The following is a 13824-nucleotide window of genomic DNA, read 5'->3' on the forward strand; positions in this document are numbered from 1 at the left end:
TTAGACTTCGTGATCTCTAATTTCCCCTAGGTTGCTGATATCCTATATTTTCCTTCAGCCCTTACATACCACATGCTAAAAATCTTTTGGCTCCAGAAGTTAATATTCTATAACATAAGATCCCTTCCAACTCTGATATTCTACATTTCTAAAGTTCGGAGCCTCATTATACCCATTTTACAGATGAGGAAACTGATGCTCCCACATATACACTGCTCTAATCCCAGATTTTCTAATTCTGGTGTCAAGAGATCCACAAGAAATATCCAATCTTGAAAAGACCCACCTAAATTGAGAAAGAATATCTGGAAATCAATCTCTCTATTACCATGGCCAACACAGCAAGGTCCCAGAGAACAGGGGTAAAATGTTGATACAGCAGTTGGGAGTCAAGCCAGACCTGAGTGGGGCCCCATGAGAGGACGTGGTCTCCCCCAAGGCCTGCTCAGGCTGGGGCACAGCCCCCCTTGCCCAAATCGGACCTCTGATCTTAAGCCAAACCCACCCTTCCCTGCCCTCAGGGTGAGCCTGTCTGCAGTAATGATACGTTCCAGCCCAGGACAGCTTGTTCTTGATGCTTGGAGCAGGGATGGGTGGGGCTCGGGAAACTCACTGACCTCCTTTAACTCCATTCCCTAAGCCCGCATCTTGCCAAGCAAAAAAAAAAAAAAAAAATCTTCCCATCTTTCCTCCCTCCAGCCTCGATCACCAACCTCCTCCAATCCCTTCTACCCTCCCTCCTGACAAACTGCCATTTAAGAAGAATGAACTGACCCATGAAAAAGTTCTTTATTCCAGCCAACCCTCAGAATAACCCATTTGGAGAAGGAACAGTTTTGGGAGGAGTCTGCCCTGAGCCCTAGGACCAGGCTGACCTAAGACCTTACCTGGCTTGGGATGCAGAGCACCTAGGATGCTAGACAGGGAAGAAATAAAGGAGCAATGCAACAGAACCAGGCAGAGTGACAGAATCTTACACTAGAATGGAATCACTCAGGTAACAAGTCTAACCACTGCCCAAACGGTAAGCCCGTCTTCAACATCCTGGAGATGTGATCCAGTTTTGGTGCCTTGTGCAGCCCCACTAACCTTCTTTCTGAAAATGACCACTGAACTATACAAGGAAGGGGGAAAAGGCTGTTATAAAGTTGGTAACTAAGATATTCAGTTCGACAAAAATTTATTAAAATGTCTATTCTTTGCAAGGCACTATGATACTGAAGGCAGTGAAGATGCAAAGGCAAAAATTGAATTCTCTGACTTCAAGGTGTTTATATTGTATCAAGAGAGGTACACTGTATGCACACACACCTAAAATACACACACACACACACACACACACACACACACACACACACACACACACACACAAATGCAGTACAAGAAAAATCAGGAGGGAGAAAGCGCCAATCATAGAGGAAGTCACCTAATTTATGCCCTGAAGACAAGATTTCTAAAAACAGAGGATGAGGAAGGAGAGCATCCCAGCAGTGGCTTAAGTACTTGAATGAACTAAATTCTTGGATACTGAAAGATACTGAAAGTGGTAGTCACTGCTGCTCTATTCATTGCCAATGATCTCTAAAAAATCCTGGAACACAGAGAGATAAATGGAACGCAGAAAGGACTAATGTCCTAAATATTTTTTTTACAAGGAGGGAAGGGGAAAGGCTGTAAAATATATTCAGTTCCTTTTTAAAGGACCAGTTAGTGAACACCTACAAAAGTGACATGAGTCAATATGGAATTATTCATCAAGCTTTTCTGTTTAGTTTAATCATTTCAGTCATGTCCAACTCTTCATGATCCTGTTTCGGGTTTTCTTACACATTCTTCAGCTTATTTTCCAGATTAAAAATTGTGGCAAAGTTAAATGACCTAAGTCACCCAGCTAATAAAGCTGTATTTAAACTCAGGAAGATGACTCTTTCTGACTCCAAGCCTGACACTCTATCCACTGTACCACCACAGCTAAATCATAAGACGCTACATGGCTTCTCTTTTTGCTTCAGCAACTGGACTGGCTGATCCCAGGTAGGCTATGAGAAATAGTTTACCAAAATTTTATCGAGAAAAGCATTTGATAAAATTTTAGGAGCTATTATTATGGAAAGAAAGTGATGGGACCTCTACAATAGTACAATTAGGGAGTTATAAAGAGTTGGTTAGAGAGAGGACTATGGGAACTGAGTGTGGATCACAACATAATATTTTCACTTTTTGTTGTTGTTTGCTTGCATTTTGTTTTCTTTCATTTTTTTTCCCTTTTGGATCTGATTTTTCTCATTCAGCAAGACATTTATGGAAATATGTATAGAAGAAATGCACATGTTTAACATATATTGGATTACTTGCTGTCTAAGGGAATGAAGGGAAAAATATGTAACACAAGGTTTTGCAGGGGTGAATGTTGAAAATTATCCATGCATATATTTTGAAAATAAAAAGCTTTTTTTAAAGTTGATTAAATGGTGAGACCCAAAGAGTCATTAATGGTTTGAGGTTAACTTAGCTTGGGGATCTAGGCTTGGTCCTATGACACTGAACAATTTTAGCATGAGTTGGATAAAAATGTACATAGATGCTTATCATACCTGCAGATAATACAGAGCTATGAAAGATTATAAAACACTGAACAGTATCCAATATCCTATTTTTCTTCATGTGGAGCCAAAGTTAATAAGATGAATTATAAGAGATAAATATAAATATTATACTTGGGTTCAAAAAATTTATTTCACTCAAAAATATTTTAATTGAAAAATCATATTCACAAATGCAATATGACAAGAAACTAGTTCCTTTGACAGAGTGGAGAGTTTTTGTGGACTGAAAGTAAACTCAATATGAACAAACATTATAACAACCACCAAAAAAGTCTAAATTAAGGGAGATAGAGTATCCAGAACAAAGAAATGTCTGACTGACATTTTTTGTGGGAATCTATGTCAGATTTGAGGAAGGAAGCTTTTGTTATTACTACTAATACTATGCCATTTCAGTAAATAATTTCAGTAAATAAATTTCAATAAATAAATGTCTTTGCTTTTTAAGCTAAGTCAAATGACTGACTGTTAAAGGTAAATACAATAATAGGGGCTTATAAACTACAGTTTTAAAAGTAACAGAATTAGCCTGAGTCTGAGGTATTTGTCCTACAGGAAACCTAAGTCTGTATGCAGGGAGGGGAGGAAGAGAGAACCCCAAAGAGAGATACCACATGGATGCACAAGGAACAGCTAGCAGGCCACTTTGGTCAAGACAAGGGCAAGTTAGCAATTATTTATTAAATATCTACTAGGTGTCAGATATCATGTAAAAGGTTAATATAGTGAATGCATGAAATAAAATTGGAAAAATATTTTATTTTAAAAACAATAAGAAGAAACTGAAGATTTCTGAGAAGAGGATAACATGTTTAAATATGTATAATAAGGCTACCAACTTGACTACTGTGTGGCCACAGAATAGAGAAGGAAAATTCAAGAAACAGGGAGCCCAATTAAGAGGCTATTTTAATTGTTCAAAGAAGACGTGATAAAAACCTGAACTACAGAAATGGCTTTAAGAGTGAAGAGAAAAGGAGACGGTGACTTTGTAGAGGAGAGATACTACAAGATGTGGCAACCAAAGAGTCAAGGTTGATTCCAAGGTCACAAAGAATGGTGCCCTCCTGAGAAATGGAAAAGTTGGGGGATGATGTGTTTAGAGGGGAAATTTAATGGGTTCCATTTTGGACAGGCTGAGATTAAGATGCGGAGGAGACAATCAAGTAAAAATGACCAATAGACAGTTGTTAATGTAGGAAAGGGGCTCAGGAGAGATAATAGTTCTGGATATACACACTGGGAGTCATTAACAGAGATTTCAAGGGGTCTTCCAGTTTAGACATCCTAGGATCTATCAGAGATCAATTCCCTGTGTTTTAGCCTTTTGATAAGAAATATTTTTAAAGTGACACTTTCAATAACCTCCCTACCTCTCTGAAATCTGAAACCTTAAGTCACAAAGATCTACCTTTAAAAAGAAATGTTTTCCAAACCCAGCCTGAGTTTCACATAAACACACTCCTATTTTTGTAAAATAAACCACAATACCCTTCCCCCTCAAATCTTCAGCCCCCCTGCTAAAGTTCCTTCTCCCTTCTATACTCCCCCCCAATGGGGTGAAAAGAGCATCTGGAAGTTCAGACCCTGAAATATTTGGCAGCCCTTCCTCAAACAAAGCATTTATTTTAGAAGCTTCTCAGGGGCAGCTGGGAATTACTCAGGAGGCCTAGACTCGGGCTTTTCCCAGCTGATGACCTGACCCAGCTCACAACAGGAGGGCCAAGGCCACAGGACAGATAGGGGCTCCCATTTCCAGGACACCCAGTGCTCCACAGGGAAGAGGCCTGCCTCTAACCCCTTACAGAAGCCAATGAATTCTCCATGAAATCAATTTAATTGCTAAAACAGTAAGAGCTCTCTCATTTTTTCTGGATACTATTTGACATTTATATAGTATTTTATGGAAGAAAAGCACTTTGAATACAATGTAATAATAAGAGCTGACTTTCTAAAGCACTTTAAAGTTTACAAAGCATCTTATAGACTTTCTTTTGGCTCTACAAACTGCCCTGAAAGGCTATTATTAGTCTCATTTTGGAGATGAGGAATTGGAGTGTCAGTGAGATGAAATGACTTAACTCCTTATATCATGGACAGTAAACAGTCCAGGAGATTTGCGCCTAGAACTTCTCTGAGTCCAAATATACCCTACAATTTGAACTCGGGCCTTCAGATTTCAAATTTATTATTTCTATTCATTAATTAGCAAGTTTCCTCCTCAAAAAAGTTAGATAGATCAAAAACAAGATTCAAACCAGATCTTAGATGACTCTGAATCCACCTGAAAGATGCTGCCCCCCTCACCTGAATATCTCTAGGGACAGGAAGCCTATTTATTAACTTACAAGGAACCCCATGTCATGCTATTACAAATCTCACAGTTAGGAAATTTTATTCAATGATCTAAGATCAATCTCATTAAGTTCTAGTTCTGTCCTGGGGAACCACATTGAAATTTTCTCCCTCTTCCATGAGAGCCTTTCAATCGGTCAGTTAATTAGCATTCTTTAAGTTCCTACTATGGCATTATGCTAAACACTGGGGATGTTTTGTTTTGTTTTTGTTTGTTTTTAAAGAGGGGGGGGAAACAAAAAATAGTTCCTTCTCTCAAAGAATTCACAATCTATGACGGAGAAATAACATACAAACAACTACAGTTATCCATTCCACACAGCAGATTTTCCCATTGTGATTTCAATATATCTATTATGGATCAGCATAAGAAATAAAAAAGGAATTTTTTGGAAATCTTTATGAAAGCTGCAGATGACACAGAGCCTATGACCAACCGCTTAACCCAAACTTTACAACAAGGTACTGTAAATATACCATAAAAGAAAATGAAAAAAATCAGAGTGTTATTTGATCAAAAATTAGGTAAAGAAAATGTTGAAAATTATCCATTTTGAAAATAAAAAAGTTTTTATTAGATTAATTTTTTAAAAATAAATTTAAAATGTTTAATTTAAAAATAATTTTTAAAAATACAAATAAAAATAGGTAAAGAGGAATAAAGTGTAAGAAGACTAGATGGGTAGAAAGGAGATACGTTATAAAGGGCTTCAAAGGCCAAACAGAGGATCTTATATTTGATCCTGTTTATAATCTTAATAATCAGCCTTCCTATAGTATTTTAAGGCTTACAAAGCACACTTCACAAATACCATCTAGTTCTATTGTCACAACAGCCCTGGAAGGAGGTTATATTATTCTCACAGAAGAAAAGCTTAATGATTTGTTCTATGGCTGATAAATACCCACGGTAGCATTTGAACTCAGCTCTCCCACTCCATACCCGGGGTACTTTCCTGCCTTATATCGAGTCAAAGGAATTAGGTGAATGTGGAGAAGGGGCACCACAAGGTCAAATGGTCAGGCTTGTGCTTTGAGCAGATCAATTTGACAGCTATGCACAGGATGGAATAGAGTGGGGAGAGAAATGAGCCAGGGACACTTAAAACTTTGGAGACTCAGTTTCCTCCTTTGTAAAAGTGGGAATCATAATGCTTCAGTAGTTACCTCAGGAGTTCTAGGTTTTAGTTTGTTTGGGGCGATGGCCCAAGAGGTTCGTGCTAAAAGTCCCCTGATGGTATCTACCACAGAAAATAATTGCAGAATTCTATGAGTAAGTTTATTAAATTGCCCTGAGGCTCCACAACATATGTTTTAGAACTTTTATTTAAGATTCTTAAAAATAAAAAACATCAAAACTATGGATTGGATGATCCATGCTGATTGTGGGAAAAGCTGAGAGAGAGCTTTTGATCACTCATTTAAAAACAAACATTAATCAAAGCAAGACTGATTGAATATATAATATGTGCAAGTCAGTGGTACTAGACATAATTACAAGAGGAAGACTGAAGAAAGCTGCACACACTGAAAGAGAAGACCTGCAGAAGGCCCTAAGGGCTCTGTGTGAGCTTTCACAAATTACTCCATTCCTCCAAGGCCTAGAATTTCCTCATCATTAAAAAAGCAATGATAATGGTTATGCTATCACTCTCCCAGGGTTGTTTTGAACATCCGGGAAGCTAACCAGAACTATAAAGCGCCATGCAAGTGAGCTGGTATTGTTTATTATTTCTCAGCCCTTTCCCCAAAGCAGCCATGCCTTTTGGACTACAGCCATGGTCAGTTCCCTGCTTTGGCCACACTGTATCCCTCTCTATCCCTCTGTTGATTCAGGTAGCGATGGAGTGCAGTGCAAAGAGGGCTGAACTTAGTCTAAGGGTGCTGTAAGGACAGTAATTATTTGTACCCTTTAAAATTGATATAAATTGATAAAAATTGATATAAATATTGATAAATTTGATGCATATTGATAAAATTGATATATAAATATTGATTAAATTGATATAAAATTGATAAAATTGACAAGGATATGATAAAATTTATATACAAATATTGATTAAATTGATATATAAACATTGATAAAATTGATGTAACCATTGACAAAAATTATATATATTGATAAAATTGATATAAATATTGATGAAATTGATATAAATATTGATAAAATTGATGTAAAAAATGGGAGTTGCTCTTAATAGCAATTGTAATGATGTACAGTGATGATAAGGATGTATGTTTGCTGCGCTGGTCAAGGCTGGCACTGACAGGGGGTACAAGGCTATAGGCATGTGACCGTGAGTAGCAGAGACCCCTATAGGGGAGTAAAGGGAAGGGAATGGTCCCTCATGGGGGAAGGCCACAGTCATACACCTGGGAGCATAAGCTGGCAGGGCAATGGGAGGAAAAGCCAGGCAGTAGACCAGGTAAGAGCCCATGGATACACAAGACACTGTGTGCATATATGATAGATGGTTGCTCCTGATGCTGTTTCCTGGAGAGTCATGAATTCTCTGAACATCTATCATTGTTTTGCAGCTTGTCAAATGGCCCAGTGAAGCTGCTGCTAGTCCCGCAAAGAATCTGTCATCACTAGGTGCACAAAAAGTGAGGGGAGCCAGCAGGGAGCAACAGCTCAGGAAAACTTGATAACAACAGGACACTGGGTTCCCCTGACACCATCTCTGGTCTACCCACCTCTCTGGGGGGCGTCAGCTTCCAAAGGTTCCACTCACAACAACTTGAGGCATTTCAGGCAGTATATCCCCCTTGTACAGATGAGGAAACTGAGGTCCCCAGGTAAAAAGGCATTTGGCTGGTGTCCTGTTTGCTCTAATACATCCCCCAATCACTGTCAGAAGTATCAGAGCTGAAACATGGCCTAGCAAATAATCTGATGCTTTTCAATTACCTGCAATTCTGAGTGTCTCTCAAGGGGGGATTAAAGGGGAGATGGGAATCAATCTTTGCAAAATAGAAGCAGAACAGGTAAACTCATGGACCAAAAGCCATTGTGGAAAAAGGTTTGCAGAAGGCAGAGCTGAGGGAAAAGGCACAGGAAAGAGGTATGATGTTCACTTACTCTCAAAGACTCTCTGGTCCAATCGTGAGACAGTTCCTGACAAGTTTTTCAGCTTTTCTTCTCGATTTTACCTCATCCTCCTTAGCATTATTCCAGCCCAGATACTGTATTCCAATATTTCCCCAGCTCTTTTTTTCCCTTTAAGCCATTTTCTTAGGACTTCAAAGCATCTTTTATTCTACTTTCTTCCTGAATATGAACAGGAATCCTTCCCTACAAATGCCTGCACAGTGGTAATATGGCATTGCCACATTCAGTGGCAAGGACCTCCAGTGACAAGGAACTCACTACCTGATTTTTACTTTGGGACGATATGGTAATCTGGGAAGCCAATTATAAAATGGATAGTTCCAGTAACTAGAATGTAAAAGAAAGAAAATAATACATAGGAAATCATAAGATGAGAAATTTGCCTTTGAGGAAAACATCTGGATACAGAGCCTGCTCAGCTGTACTTTTGATCTAAAGATCAAATGAGATAATAATCATAGCCAGCATTTATAAAAGGCTTTTAAGTTTGCAAAGCACCATACATAAATAATTACTTGATCCTCACACGACTTAGAGAAATAGATGCTTGTAATCTCCTACCTCATTTTAAAAATGAGGAAATTGAAATTAAGAGAGGTTATATGTCTTGCTCAGGGCCACCCAGCAAGTTAATGTCTGAGGTTGAATTTGAATTCAGCTCCCCCATCTTGAAGACCAGTGCTCAATCTGTGGCTAATTTACCCAGCTGTCTCAATGCTATTATTATTAATCTCATTTTACAAATGAGGAAACTGAGATTAAGATAGTTTATGTGTCTTGCCCAAGGCCACTCAGCAGGTAAATCTCTGAGGCTGAATTTGAACTCCGCTCCCCCTATCTCAAAGACTGGTGGTTTTTACCCAGCTACCTCAATAGCACCACCTATCAACCCCATCTATTAGCACCCTTAAAATTAGGAAAGATTCCCCAAAGCATAGAAAAACAAGAAACAACATTCCTTCTGCTCCTCCACCCCAAAAAAGGCAACCTAGAAAATGCCAATGAATTCCAACTCACATGCCTGCTTCCTTATCTCTATAAAGTCTTCAATGGAATGATCTATATACATACACGAAGAATCCTTACAAAAATAGGAGAAAGGAAGAAAGAAGTTTCTATGAAGACTCCTCAAAGTCACCTAGGATTTGGCTTTGAACCTCTGTGGATATATATACTCCTAATGTATAAGGAAAAAAGTCACCCAGGACTCTCTTGAAGGACAGACTGATAAAATCTCCTGGATTTAGCATCAGGAGGACCATTTCATCTCAATACTTACGAACTCAAGTACTTACATGAAACCATGCAAATCACTCAGTCTCTCTGGACCTCAGTTTCCTCATCTGGAAAATAAGGGGATTAGATTCAAGGTCTCTTGGAGCTCTAAATTTATAATATTTTGAGATGGAATAGACAGGATTAGGATCTACACCAAAGGGAGGGGTATGATCATGGATGGATCCAAACAACTTCTGAAGTATAGAAAAGATTTAGTAAAATCAGTCATTCAACACTTATTAAACACCTATTATGCACCCAATACTGTGCTAAATGCTAAGCTTATATAAAGAAAGACAAAAATCATGGTCTCTTCACATTCTAATGGGGAAAATACTGCAAGTAACTACTTTACATAAAAGATATATGTAGAGTAAATAGAAGGTCATCTCAGAGGAAAGTATGATAACAAGGTAAACTAGTATTATTAGTGGGACACTCATTCTAAAAATCAGAGAAGCATTTTTAAGGCCTCCTTTTGGTAAAACTAAAAATATCAAGAAATTCTATTTCCTCTAAAGGTCTCCCCAGATTCCCCAAGAAAATCCCTTGGAAAAGTTGTTGATGATAATGTTATTTGGCCATGTCCTTAGACAATATCTTGGCAAAGATATTGGAGTAGTTTTCTATTTCCTCCTCCAGCTCATTTTACAGATAAGAAAACTGAGGCAAACAGGGTTAAGTGACTTGGCCAATGTCATACAGTGTCTGGGGCCAGATTCAAACATAGTTCTTCCTGTCTCCACACCTGGCACTTTATAAACACTCTACCACCTTGCTGCCACGGTGGAGATAGACAAAGGATAAAAAGGCCTTTCTTAAGGCAAAGATTAAGGGTAATGACTCTAATGTGGACAAAATCATTCTTTCCTGTTCCAAAAGGAAGTGAAATAAAGGCATCATCTCAACCTCTTATTCCATGAGATTCTGAATATAGATCTCTGACAGGTACCACATTGATACCTCAAAGAGAATGATCCCGGAGGATCATTAACCTAGAATCTATCATGTTCTTGTTCAAAATTTCCACGTTACCTGAAATCTTCTTGGGGCAGATAATTCATGTCAAAAGACTGCTCTCTATCCAAGCTAGAAATATTTTGGATATTAGATCAATATTAAATTGAATAAAATTATTTCTGGCAGATTTTATTGGAATATAGGATTGGTATTCATACTTTTCTTTGACAAAAAGAGTATCTCTGTACTTCATTATGTTAACATATCCAGTAGTAATAATAATTTGCCTCTATGAATCACTTCCTACTAGATTGTAAGCGATGTGAGGGCTGAAGCCGTGTTGGTTTCCAACTTGGTATCTTCAGTTTTAATGATACTTAAACACAGTAGACTCTATTTATAAAACTGGACTCTCAGGGGCAACTAGATGATGCAGTAGATTGAACACCAGCTCTGGAGTCAGGAGGACCCAAGTTTAAATCCAGCTTCAGACACTTACTAGCTGTGTGATCCTGGGAACGTCATTTAACCCCAATTGCCTCCCAAAAAATCTGAATTCTCCTTCTGTACCCCCATGGTACCTAATACTGAGCTAGGTCCTCAGGAACCACTAAATGCATTCTTTTAGAAAGATATGGTATATGCAAAAATGTTTTTACAGATATATTGGATTTAACATATATTTTTAACATGTTTTGCATATATATACTGGATCAAAGGGTTTATATTAATCAGTGTCACAGTTTTCCTACATCCCCTCCAACATTTAAAGATTCTGATAAAGGCCTCATTTCCAAATTATATAGAGAATTGCTGCAAATTTATAAGAAATCAAGCCATTCTCCAATTGATAAATGGTCAAAGGTTATGAACAGACAATTTTCAGATGAAGAAATTGAAACTATTTGTAGCCACATGAAAAGGTGCTCCAAATCATTATTGAGCAGAGAAATACAAACTAAAACAACTCTGAGATACCACAACACACCTGTTAGATTGGCTAAGATGACAGGAAAAGAAAATGAAGGATGTTGGAGAGATGTGGGGAAACTGGGACACTGATGCATTGTTGGTGGAGTTGTGAACGGATCCAACCATTCTGGAGAGCAATCTGGAATTATGACCAAAAAGTTATCAAAATGTGCATACCCTTTGATCCAGCAGTGTTACTACTGGGCTTATATCCCAAAGAGAGCTTAAAGGGAAAGGGACCCACATATGCAAAAATGTGGCAGCCCTTTTTGTAGTGGCTAGAAACTCGAAACTGAGTGGATTCCCATTAGCTGGAAAATGGCTGAATAAGTTGTGGTATATGAATACTATGGAATATTATTTTTCTATAAGAAATGATCAGCAGGATGATTTCAGAGAGGCCTGGAGAGACTTGCATGAACTGATGCTGAGTGAAATGAGCAGAACCAGATCGTTATACATGGCAACAACAAAATTATATGATGATCAATTCTGATGGACGTAGTAGCTCTCTTCAACAATGAGATGATTCAAACCAGTTCTAATTGTTCAGTATGAAGAGAATCAGCTACACTCAGAGAGAGAACTATGGGAAATGAGTGTGGATCACAACATAGCATTTCCACTCTTTCTGTTATTATTTACTTACATTTTTGTTTTTCCTTCTTAGGTTTTTTTTTCTTTCTTTCTAGATCCATTTTTTTCTTCTGCAGCAAGATATACAATTATACATATATTGGATTTAATATATACTTATTTAACATGTATTGGACTACCTGCCATCTATGGGAAGGGGTGGGAGGAAGGAAGGGAAAAGTTGGAACAGAAGATTTTGCAAGGGTCAATGTTGAAAAATTACCCATGTATATGTTTTGTACCTAAAAAGCTATAATAATAATAATAATAAACATTTTAAAAGGAAGATAAAAAGCTTTAATTTTTAAAATAGGGGGAAAAGGAAAGATACGGTGTTATTGTTGGAAAAGAACTACAGAAAATTCAGAGGCAGAAAACTCAGGAGACCTTGAATTCAAATATTGTGTGAGACCCTTTCCAGAGCAGCAGTCTCTCTGAGCCTTAGTTTCTATGTGTAAACTGGAAGCACTTCTATCTGCAATGCCTACCTTGCCAAGGTATTCTAGGAGAACATTTTAGGATCCTTAAAGCACAGCAGAAATGTGAGCTTCTATTATTATAAACAAGGAGAAAAGAAAACAGGCAAGAATCCCCACGGGCCAGGCTAATGCCTAAGACAGAGTGCGGCAATAGTCATCTCTCAAGGAGGGACAGAAATGTGTTTCTATTCTGGGTCCCAGATCTGTCTCCTGGCAGGTTGATGGGCAGACTCCCTGTCACCACTCCAAGGTGACCTGCATGGGAACTCAGCCCTGACCTCGGTGAGGCAGCCAGCCCAGGCACAAATGAGCCCTGGACACGCAGAGCCAGAAAACCCAGAGCTGAGATCAGCTCCAGCCCTCACCCAGCAACATCAATGTCCCAATGCCTTCTGCTCGCAAGATCTCAGATTCCTATAAAATAAAGGAATTAGACTAGCAGCATCTCAGAGGTCCCTTTGGAGCCCTTGTCCTCCAGTTTTTAGGTTCAAACACTCTAGGTTCTCTATTTTAAGGTCCCTAACAGCTCTTAATATTCTCTCCTCTAAGAGCTGTTCCAGCTGCAATATTCTAGGCTCTATTATAGACCCTGCCAGCTCTAATATTTTATGTTCTACATTCCAAAATAGAACCACAGAATTTCAGACATGGAAAGGACCTCAGAAACCATCTACTGAGAAGTCCTGCTAAAATATCCCTAACAATTTAGTATTCTCCTGAAGTAAGGGTAAGACCCACTGGCCACGGAGGTAATGAGAATGATTTTTACAAAAACAGGAGATGGGAAATAATGGCGCTTCCTTTCAAACCCAGGTATGGAGCATCGATGTGTGTGTGTGTGTGTGTGTGTGTGTGTGTGTGTGTGTGTGTGTGTACCTGTAGCAGTCCAGTACCACCTATGTATGGACCCTTTCTTGGAATATTGCTTTTAAATATATATATAATCAAATATGTAGGGTTGTCAAGGAAAACAAATAAACTAAAAAAAAGTTATCCTATATATGGCTTTTTTAATGTGTTCACAGATGCCAAGTAAAGAATTCCTGCTCTAGAGAAAAAGCACTGACAATGTCCCAGAGCAGCCTTTGACATTTCTGTAGCTCTAATTATCAGAAAGCTTCCCCTCACAAGAGGCCTAAATCAACTTCTTGGCAACTTGCACCTGTCATTCCTACTTTTACCCACTGGAGCCAAGCAAACAAGCACGATCCCTCTTTGACATGAGGGTCCTTCAAATAGTTGAATCAATGTTCTATCTCCTAAGGTCCCTAGGTACCTCCTCTTCATCTCATTGAGAGAGAAACTCATTGGAGGCTCTCCCTCCTACACACAAGCTTGCAGCGAGGCAGCTCAAACAGCTTGGCAAGGCCTTGGATGAGGTCCCAAGGTGAGGGAAAGGGGAGGGAGGAGAGGGAAAGAAAAGAGA

The 13824-nt window shown here is 38.6% G+C and overlaps 1 protein-coding gene across 2 annotated transcripts in view; it reads right to left on the minus strand.

Moving 5' to 3' along the window:
- PTP4A3 (protein tyrosine phosphatase 4A3) overlaps positions 1 to 13824 on the minus strand; it is a 213327-nt gene that overhangs the window by 185433 nt on the left and 14070 nt on the right. The window contains exon 1 of one of the 2 annotated variants that reach the window (XM_074264619.1): positions 888 to 939. The exons of the other annotated variant lie outside the window; for it this stretch is intronic. The gene's annotated coding sequence lies outside the window, so the exon portion shown is untranslated. Of the gene's footprint in view, positions 1 to 887; positions 940 to 13824 lie in introns of those variants that run through there. 2 annotated transcript variants of the gene reach the window in all.

The sequence above is a fragment of the Sminthopsis crassicaudata genome, chromosome 1 (genome assembly GCF_048593235.1).
Source record: "Sminthopsis crassicaudata isolate SCR6 chromosome 1, ASM4859323v1, whole genome shotgun sequence".
Taxonomy (NCBI): Eukaryota; Metazoa; Chordata; class Mammalia; order Dasyuromorphia; family Dasyuridae; genus Sminthopsis; species Sminthopsis crassicaudata.